This window comes from Triticum dicoccoides, chromosome 5B, assembly GCF_002162155.2.
Source record: "Triticum dicoccoides isolate Atlit2015 ecotype Zavitan chromosome 5B, WEW_v2.0, whole genome shotgun sequence".
Taxonomy (NCBI): domain Eukaryota; kingdom Viridiplantae; phylum Streptophyta; class Magnoliopsida; order Poales; family Poaceae; genus Triticum; species Triticum dicoccoides.
The window spans coordinates 236,476,703-236,488,087 of NC_041389.1; positions in this window are offsets into that span (position 1 = coordinate 236,476,703).

An 11,385-nucleotide genomic window follows, 5' to 3' on the forward strand; every position below is an offset into this window, starting at 1 on the left:
GCATAAAAGCATGTCCAACAACATAGTACAATACACTGTCAATTTGTTTTTGATCCTCTATCCAGATTGTTCCAACCCGGACAGAGTCTCAAGGGCTACTATGTACACATGGGTTCCGCCTCACATATATATACATACAAAAACTTGTAAAGAGTATTACATCGCATACCTCAAAGCCCGTCAGTAGGTTGTTGAAGGCTTCGGTCAGTCAGCTCTTCACAGACCAAACCTTTTCCATAACCGCACCCATCAGGGTGCGGTGTTCCTCCAGGATGGACGTACGTTGCAGTGCTTCCTGCAGAGTGTCAGCGGCCTCCGCATTGACAGAGGCCACTGATGGAGCTGCTGCTCCTCCCCCTCTTTTGAAGGGGGGTGTTGGTCCGAACCCGGAGCCGTATTGGTCTCCAGGACGGTGTTTGGTGAGGGCCTGAACTGTTGAGGCCCCCCACCCTTGGTGGTCATAGGGGTTGTCGTGCCCCGCTCTACAGCATCTGAGGTGTTGTCCTTGGGCGCCTTCTGGACGGCCTTGTCCGCTCCTCCTCGGCCAGGAGATGCCCTTTGGGATGACACCTCGGTGTCCTCCATGGCCGGGAGGAGAAGGCGCGCGATGGCCCATCACTCTCTGCCTCTCCGGGTGCTAGAGAGTCCCCTCCGAATAGGAGGGAATCAGGATCTCGCGCGGAGGGCTGAATAGCAGATAAGAGATTTGATATGACAAAGGCAGATTAAGTGATAACTGAACGAGTGAGTTTTCGATACTTACGTTTTGGCCAGGGGCTTCTCTCTTTGGATCCTCTTCGGGCTGTGTTCGGACTCTGAGTTCAAACTAGCCGAGAGGACCACCCTCCCCCTCTTCGGCGTCGCTCCCTCCAGGTTCTCGGAGGATGTTCTCTTCCCCTCCTCATCTTGAGGGGGGGGGTCACTCTCCACTTCCTCCTCCTCCTCCTCCTCATCTTCATCCTCGTCTTCCTCATGAGAGGAGATGGCCTTGGTCTCACTGGACACTGCTTCCGGAGGGCCTTTGCGGTGGGGCACGCCCTTGAGCCCCTTGCCCTTCTTCTTGATCTTCTTCTCCGACGCCTTATAAGGCATCGGGACCAGCATATCCTCCAGCTGAGGAGTGACTGGGTCTTTACGCAACAGAGTTGGACTCTTAATCCGCTCCGACTTCTTGTCCAGCCCTGTAAAAAAAGATGGGCTGATGAATTTTGTATCGATCAAATACATATGAACTAGGTATGTGTTCGGAAAGTCGAATACTTACCGGAGTGGCTGGATTCTTGGTGTTGAGGTCGACGTCTTTGGTCTCCATGGGCCAACTCTTCTGTGCCTTGAAGAGCAGCTTCCACATTCCCTCATGCGTGGTGCCGAGGAAATGCTGCAGAGTCCGCGGTTCCTCCGGATTGAACTCCCACATGGGGGAAGCCCGCGCTGGCAGGGGAGGATGTGGCGGAAGAGTGTAATTTGTACCACATTGGTTGAACCAACGCTGTTTCTCAACACATTTGTGATACACATTTGTAGCGTTTGCACCTTCGTCTGAGACCCCCAGTCGTGGCCCTTCGCGGTCCAGGAGACGAGCCTTATGGGGGGCCCGGATCTGAATTCCAGGATCGCCGCCCACTTCGTGCAGCGCGGCTCAGTGATATAAAAAGCACTCATGTTGCCAGATCTTGATGGTCTCCACAAAGGCCCCCTTGGGCCACATGGTGTTGGGCAGCTTGCTGATCACAGCTCTGCCGCAGTCTGCGTGCTGCCCGTCAATTACCTTCAGCTTCACATAAAAGACCTTGAGCCACAGGCCGAAGTGTGGGTGGATGCGGAGGAGAGCCTCACACTCGACGATGAATGCCGAGATGTGGACGAAAGAGTTTGGGGCTAGATCGTGGAAATCTAGCCCGTAGTAGAACATGAGCCCACGGACGAATGGGTGGAGTGGAAAACCTAACCCTCTAAGGAAATGAGGAAGCAAGACGACCCGTTCGCCGGGCTTCGGAGTGGGAATAATTTGACCCTTGGGAGGGAACCTGTGCGTGATGTTGGTGGCAAGGTATCCCGCACTCCGGAGATCTTTTATCTCCTTCTCCATGATGGAGGAGGCCTCCCACTTGCCTTTGGAGCCAGATCCGGCCAAGGTCGGAGGAGGCGGTGGTGGTGGTGAGAAAGACAGAGACTTTTTGGGCGCCGAGAGCTTGGGAGATTGGAAGGCAGAGGAGACTAGAAGGCATGGGGAGGAAAAGAGAAATCTATTGCCCTCTTATAGGAGGTAAAAATGCCAACCCCCCCCCCCACTTGCACCTTGAAGCTCACCTATTCCCAATGAAAGCGTGCGCCGTAAACGGTTGGATTACCCAAACTCTATTGATGAGCAACCCCGTATTAAGTGGGCATGATCTCTATTTTGACAGGACGGGCCAATGGGGCTAGGCCTCGAAACACGGAACGCGGGGTGTGAACACGGTTCAAAACGTCGAAGGGTCAAGTCTAATGCTTCGCCGAAAAAAGTTGTCAGCAAAAGACACTGTTCTTATTATATATATATATATATATATATATATATATATATATATATATATATATATATCCTGCCTTAGCGGCTAAGGGTGATGTTCATTATGAAAAGACGGATACAATTCTTTTACGAGGAAAGCCGATGTTTACTATTCAAGGAACCCGCCTTGCAATGCCGAAGACAATCTGCACGCCGAATACATCGTCGTTGAAGACTGGTTCATGGGCTATTGTGGGAGTCCTGGACTAGGGGGTCCTCGAGCGTCCGATCCATTGAATATGGGCCGGACTGATGGGCCGTCAAGATACAAGAGAGAAGGTCACCTCTCGTGTTCGGTAGGGACTCCCGTATGCATGGATGGCAAGTATAGGTGTCTGGATATGTTACTTCCTTTCTGTAAAACCGACTTTGTACAACCCTAAGCCCCTCAGGTGTCTATATAAACCGGAGGGTTAGATCGGAGGCAAAGAGACAACATTGCTAGGCTAGCTAATCTAGGGTTAGCCAACACGATCTCGTGGTAGATCAACTCTTGTAACTCCTATACCCTTCGAATAAAATCAAGCAGGAGTAGGGTTTTACCTCCATTAAGAGGGCCCGAACCTGGGTAAACACGGTGTCCTTTGTCCATATTACCATCGATCCTCAGACATATAGCTTGGGCCCCCCTACCCAAGATCTGCCGGTTTTGACACCGACATGCCCTGCTCAGAAAGAGGTGGTTGAGGCTCCTATGTCTGGCGGTGATGGCCCGCTCAGTGGCGATCAGGGGACGGCCGCGCCTGTGAGCACCCCGATCTCCGGCGTCTGTTCCAACATGCCGGCCCATCCTCCCTCACCTACTTTCTCTGGGATTGAAAATCTACCCCTGTCTCCTCCTTGCCCGGCTGTGGCTCCCAATAGCAAGAAGAAGAAAACCTCCGTCCAGAAATTCTCGGCCAAGAGTAGGGCATCATCAGGCTCCAAGCAGTCCATGGTAGGGTTATGCCACCGTCTGGACGTGGACATCGGTACGGCGTCTGGTTCTGTCTCCGGGTCTATGTTGCCTTCTCCTGCGGCACGCACTCCTCCAATATGTTCGCCTACCTCCACGGCTCACAAGGGGCATCGAGTTCGGGATTCTAGGGAGCTGGTGGCGTTGCGTGCGGAGCATCGTGCTGCGGCCAAGGATCTGCCTCCCTCATGTACGTCTCCCCGTCCTCCTCTTCCCTCCTTCCTGGTTCATTTGGTTTTGCCTTCTTTTTTCGGTGAGCATCTTTTGCATGTGCTATCTGATGTGGGGTCACTCTTGAGCCTGGATTTGGTTCGCCTTCTTCTATTGTCTCCATCATCCGTGCTAATGAGCTGGCCCAAGCAGCCATTGCCAAAGCCAAGGAGGCTGCTGCAATGAAGGTGGTCACTACAGAGCCGATCGGGGAGGTGAGGGGAGACGTTGGTTGTAGCCAGGTTCGCCCCCCTTCCAAACGGGGCCCTTCTAAGCGTTCTAAATCCTGCGTAGCCCCGTGCAGGTCCAGCCTTCGCATAAAAAATCTTTCTTTCAAATGAAAGTGTTATTCTGGAACATTATAGGTTTCGGCGCTAGGGGGCATCGAGATCAGATTAGGGATGTGGTTAGGGGAGAGAATATTGACATTATAGGGTTGGTTGAAACTTTAAAGGAATCTTTCTCTCCCAATGAACTTTCAGCCGTTGCGAGGATGGATAGATTTGATTGGAACTGTCTTCCGGCCTCGGGCCATTCTAGTGGCATTTTAATAGGCACTAAGCGGGACCTTTTTGATTTTGTTGACTTTGATCATGGCTTTTTTTGGGCTAGCACAGTCGTGCACCATTGGCGGCTCAATACTCTCTGGGAAATTATGCTTGTATACGGCCCCGCGAATCACTCCTTGTCCCCACTCTTTCTTGACGAGATCTCTACTAAAATTGATGCTTGCACTCTGCCTATTTTGGTGGGAGGGGACTTCAACCTCCTTCATACTCCATCGGACAAGAACAACTGTAACTTCTCTTGGCCTCTTGCTGATACGTTTAACGGTTTCATCCGCGACTGTGCACTTCGTGAACTCCCTCGGGTGGGAGCACGGTTTACTTGGACGAACCATCAGGCCATCCGGGTTCGATCGATGCTAGATCGGGTATTCATATGTTTGAATTGGGATTCCTTGTTCCCTCGTGCTTCTTTGAAAGCTAGAGCGATTGAGGGCTTGGAACACGTCCCTCTAATTTTAGATGCGGGTCTAGACTATACTGTTGTTTCCTCGTGCTTCCAATTTGATGCTCATGGATTTTAGTTAATGGGTTCATAGAAATGCTTGCTAACAAGATATCTGGGCTACTCGCTTCTTATCATTGATCTTTTGGCCCCATGGACGACTGTCACAAGTGTTCTTATGCAATTCGCAAGTTCCTCCGGGGATGGTCTCGCAATAGATCTATGGAGGCCCGTCAGGACAAATCCTCTTTAGAAGCCCAGATTGCTGGTCTGGATACCGTGGCCACGGGCCTGGCCTCTTGGAGGGGGAGTGGTCGGCCCGATACGCTCTTGAGGCCGCGCTGATGCAGTTACATCAGCAGGCAAAGATTTATTGGCGTGAGAGAGGCACCTTGAATTGGATGCTTAAGGGTGGTTCCCATATGACCTACTTCTTTGCCATTGCCAATGGCAGAAGGAGAAGATGCTCTATTGACTACCTCCTCATCAATGGTGTTAGAACTTTGAATCAGTCTCAAATCTTATTGCATGTGGTTGACTTTTTCACTTCCCTTATGTCAGCTAAGCCGGAGCTGGCCTATCTATTTCTCTGTCCTTATGGGATGCCCCTTCTAGGATCTCGAGGGATGAAAATGACGCCTTAATGCTGCCTCTTTTTGAGGCAGAAATCTGGGAGGTTATTAATTCTGCCAATTCTAATTCAGCCTCAGGTCCTGATGGCTTCTCCGTTCCTTTTTTCATGAAATTCTGACCTCAGCTTTGCCCTCTAGTGTATAAGATTAACAAGGCTTCTGCCTTGGGACAGTGGACATCTCTCGCCTTACCTATGATGTCATCACTCTTATTCCTAAAGTGAAAGGGGCCAATTTGATTTCTCAGTTTACGCCGATAGACCTCATTACCAACTTTGCAAAATTTCCGGCTAAGGGTTTTGCTACTCGATTGTCTCCTATAGCCCATAGAGCTATCAACCTTTCCAATCTGCGTTTGTCAAAGGGAGATTCATCCTAGACGGGATCCTTTGCTTGCACAAGATCGTTCATGACCTCAAAGTTCGTAAATCTAAGGCGGTGTTTTTAAAACTGGACTTTGAAAAGGCGTATGATTTGGTCAGTTGGCCGTTTATTAGGCAGGTGCTTCTTGCCAAAGGCTTTGAGGGGGCCTATGTGCACAGGATCATGCAGCTAGTCCCGGGAGGCCACACTGCGATTTCAGTTAATGGTCAGGTCAACAACTTCTTCACCAATGGCAGGGGCCTATGGCAAGGTGACCCTGCGTCTCCTATTCTATTTAATTTGTTGGCGGACGCTCTATCATGTATCCTTTCCAGGGCCGCCTCTCATGGTCACATTTCTCTGGTCATTTCCCACCTTATTCCAGAAGGGGCCACACACCTTCAATATGCGGACGACACGATCATTATGTAGAACTAAACAACTCTTGCATTGCTCACCTTAAGTTCATTTTGTTATTTTTTGAAGCCCTTTTGGCCCTCAAGATTAATTTCTCCAAGAGTGAGGTCATTGTCACTGGTGTTGATGACACAAAGGTTTACGGGTGGCTCACCTTCTTAACTATAACCTGGGATCCTTTCCCTTCAAATACTTGGGCCTCCCTATCTCCCCGGACATTCTATGTGCCAAAGAGTTTGCCCCTGCTGTTGCTAAGGTTGGGAACAAGGTGCTCCCTTGGCGAGGTAGATACAATATACGAGTGCAGGGAAGGTGGCTCTAATTAATGCTTGCCTTTCTTCCCTACCGATGTTTAGCATGGGCTTTTACCTCTTGTCTGCTGGTACCCGGGTTTTGATAAGCATCAGGGTGCTTTCTTCTAGAACTCTATAGATAATACATCTAAATACATATTGGTCAGGTAGAAACTGATATGTAGACCAAAAAACTTGGGGTTGGGCATCATTAACACCTCTATTATGAATATGTGCCTTATGATCAAATGGTGGTGGAGAATCATGACCACGGGAGCAGATACCTTGGGGTTTTCTATTCTCAAAGCTAAGTATTTCCCATTTTCTAACCATATGTTCACCTTCTCTCGGGGAGGGTCTCGGTTTTGGAAAGACCTTGTCAAGGTTCGAACTTTTTTCCAGGCGCACGTCAAGTTTGTGGTTGGGAATGGTGCTTCCATTCGGTTTTGGCTTGACTGGTGGTCTGGAGATTCACCCCTCTCAGTGGTCTTCCCCGCGTTGTTTTCTTATTGCCCCAACCCGAGTATCTCCATGAGGAGCTCTTGGCTAATAATTGGGACCTGGCCTTCCAGCACTCGCTGTCCCATGTAGAGTTGGAGGACTAGCAGTGGCTTACTGCCTTCTTCCCCATGATTTCAGAGACGGCCGACACGATGGTCTGGCCCCACGCTTTCTCTGGTCATTTTTCGGCTAAGTCCTTATACTCTAAGCTTATTGGTGGCACCCCCACTAACAGATTTAGCCTGATTTGGAGGGCACGTATTCCCCCTAAAGTGAAGATTTTCCTCTGGCAATCCTTCAAAGATCGCCTCCCTACGGCTGACCAAATTCGTAAACATAATGGCCCGGGCTCAGAGCCTTGTGCTCTTTATGATGCCTTGGAGGACACGAACCATATATTTTTCCACTGTGTGCTGGCTAAACTGATCTGGAGTTGTTTTAGGTCATGGCTTCAGGCGTCTTGGTCTCCTTCTTCCTTCTCTGAGCTTCAGGTCCTCGCCAATGACCTGGTTGGGGTCCACTAAGTGATTATTTTGGGTTGGTCTGGGACCGATTTGTTGGGCCTTGTGGACTACCAGGAACAAATTTACCATCGAGCATATTTTTCCTGCTAAACCTGTTGACTGCTTATTTAAATCTTGCATGTTCCTGCAGCAGTGGAGATCATTGACTAAGACGGAAGACCGGGACGCTTTTGATCTTCTATTCTTTAAAATTCGGGCCTCAGCGTCTTCTCTATCAAGGCAGGAGCCAGTTACGTAGTTTCCATGGCATTTCTTTTGAATTAGTTGGTGGCTTCATCCGTTCTACAATGTCCATTCTTCCTTCTCTTCCGGCCCGCGTGCCGTGTTGGTGGCTTGGGTGACTTGTACCTCGTACTTCGTACTTTCGTCCCGCCCTTGGGTGTGGGTGTGGGTGTGTTCGCTGGTTTGTGATTTGTCTGGAACACTGCCTGGTGGCTATATTTGTAAAGTCAGGCTCATGCCTTTTCTCTAAAAACACATACGAAACTGGAATCAGATGATGGGTGCGCATGAGCAGCCTGTGTATGTATATTTGGCAAGCCATCAAGAATTGGAAATAGATGCAACCGACCACAGAACCATATAAAAAAGTGTGCGCCAACTAACATGGTATGTATCGAGTTCACCATTTCCTTTTATATGTACAGACTTGGATGTCAAGGAGAAACAACAAAAGGAAATATTGGGACGGTGCAACCCTACCCGTCCAAGACTGCAGCCTATATAAGCTAGCCAGCCAAGGCACCAGCGGAGGGGAGACTAGGCACGGGAGAAGGAGACGCACCTGCTGCGGCGGCGGTGATACGTCTCCAACGTATCTACTTTTCCAAACACTTTTGCCCTTGTTTTGGACTTTAACTTGCATGATTTGAATGAAACTAACCCGGACTAACGTTGTTTTCAGCAGAACTGCAATGATGTTGTTTTATGTGTAGAAAAGAAAAGTTCTCGGAATGTCCTGGAAATCCACGGAGGCACTTTTCAGAATTAATAAGAATTTTTGGCAAAAGAATCAAGGTCAGGGGGCCCACGGGCTATCCACGAGACAAGGGGGCGCCCCCCCCCCCAGGGCGTGCCCTCCTATATCATGGGCCCCCTGGACACCTCCCGACCTCAACTCCAACTCCATATATACCGTCTCGGGGAGAAAAAAATCAAGGACAAAGTTTCATCGCGTTTCACGACACGGAGCCGCAGCCAAGCCCTAATCTCTCTCGGGAGGGCTGATCTGGAGTCCGTTCGAGGCTCCGGAGAGGGGGATTCGTCGCTGTCGTCATCACCAACCATCCTCCATCACCAATTTCATGATGCTCACCGCCGTGTGTGAGTAATTCCATCGTAGGCTTGCTGGACAGTGATGGGTTGGATGAGATTTACCATGTAATCAAGTTAGTTTTGTTAGGGTTAGATCCCTAGTATCCACTATGTTCTGAGATTGATGTTGCTATGACTTTGCTATGCTTAATGCTTGTCACTAGGGCCCGAGTGCCATGATTTCAGATCTGAACCTATTATGTTTTCATGAATATATGTGTGTTCTTGATCCTATCTTGCAAGTATATAGTCACCTATTATGTGTTATGATCCGACAACCCCGAAGTGAAAATAATCGGGATACTTCTCGGTGATGACCGTAGTTTGAGGAGTTCATGTATTGACTATGTGTTAATGCTTTGTTCCGGTTCCCTATTAAAAGGAGGCCTTAATATCCCTTAGTTTCCGTAAGGACCCCGCTGCAACGGGAGGGTAGGACAAAAGATGTCATGCAAGTTCTTTTCCATAAGCACGTATGACTATTTACGGAATACATGCCTACATTACATTGATGAATTGGAGCTAGTTCTATATCACCCTATGTTATAACTATTGCATGAGGAATCGCATCCGGCATAATTATCCATCACTGATCCATTGCCTACGAGCTTTTCACATATTGTTCTTCGCTTATTTACTTTTCCGCTGCTACTGTTACAACTACTACAAAACCCCAAAAAGATTTATCTTTACTTTGCTACCGCTACTATTATTATCATACCACTTTTGCTACTAAATACTTTGCTGCAGATACTAAGTTATCCAGGTGTGGTTGAATTGACAACTCAGCTGCTAATACTCAAGAATATTCTTTGGCTCCCCTTGTGTCGAATCAATAAATTTGGGTTGAATACTCTACTTCTGTGCTTGATACTATTGTGCCATTAGGTGAATTTCTAGATGAACAACTTGCTAGATTTAGGGGGAATGAAAATATTGAAGAACCTATTATTGATGATACTGATGATGAAGGTCCCCCCCAATGATTATGTTTTACCTGTTGTTCCTAAGGGTTATGTTATGCATGAAACAGCTGCTATGGAAATTCTTGCTTGCAATGATAGAAATGATCTTAAGAAATTATTAGCTAAATGGAAGCAGCAGTCTCTTAATGCTAGAATGAAACCCGATCCTGCTTTTGCTACTTCACCTATCTGTGTTACTGATAAGGATTATGAATTCTCTATTGATCCTGATATTATTACTTTAGTTGAATCTGATCCTTTTTATGGCCTTGAATCTGAAACTGTTGTGGCACATCTTACCAAGTTGAATGATATAGCCACCATGTTTACTCATGATGAGAAGTCTCGCTATTTATATATCCTTAAGATATTCCCATTCTCATTAAAGGGTGATGCTAAGACTTGGTATAATTCTCTTGCTCCTGGTTGTGTGCGTAGTCCCCAGGATATGATTTATTATTTCTCTGCTAAATATTTCCCTGCTCATAAGAAACAAGCTGCCTTGCGGGAAATATATAATTTTGTGCAAATCAAAGAAGAGAGTCTCCCACAATCTTGGGGGAGGCTTCTCCGGTTACTTAATGCTTTGCCCGATCATCCTCTTAAGAAAAATGAAATACTTGATATCTTTTATAATGGACTAACCGATGCTTCCAAGGACTACTTGGATAGTTGTGCTGGTTGTGTTTTCAGGGAAAGAACAGTCGACGAAGCCGAAATATTATTGAATAATATGTTGACTAATGAAAATAATTGGACTCTTCCTGAGCCAGTTCCTGAAGTAATTCCTGAACCAATTGAGCCAACTCCTGAGCCTATTCCTAAACCCACTCCGAAGAAGAGAGGTGTTTTATTTCTCAGTCCTGAAGATATGCAAGAGGCAAATAAATCAATGAAAGAAAAAGGTATTAAAGCTGAAGATGTTAAGAATTTACCTCCTATTGAAGAAATACATGGTCTTAATTTACCGCCTGAAGAACCACATTGTCTTGATAACCCGACACAGGTAGTAAAGGTAAATTCTCTCTATAGATATGATAAAGTTGAAATACCCTATACTAAATTTCATAGCCCATGCTTAGATGAATTTGATGACTTTATGGCTAGACAAGAAAGTTTTAATGCTTATGTTGGTAGAGAGTTAAAGAATAATGCTTTCGAGATAGGACGCGTAGGTGATAATCTGGCTAGAGTTAAAGATGAACTTCACCGCGTTAGCAAATATGCTTCTATGGTTGCTACTCAAGCTGAGCAAGTACTCAAAGCTCAAAATGAATTTCTTGAAGAATTAAATAATAAAAATGACTTTGCTAATAGAGTGGCTACTAGAACTGGTAGAATGACTCAGGAACCTTTGTATCCTGAAGGCCACCCTAACAGAACCGAGCAAGATTCTCAGAGAAGTAATTTAGAGGCACCTAGTTCTTCTAAAAAGAAGAAAAAGAAAGACGATAGAACTTTGCATGCTTCTAGTGAACCTACTGTAGACACACCTGAGAATCCCAATGATATTTCTATTTCTGATGCTGAAACACAATCAGGTGATGAACATAAACCTAGTGATAACATTAATGAAAATGTTCATGTTGATGCTCAACCTAGCAAAGACAATGATGTAGAAATTGAACCTGATGTTGATCTTGATAACC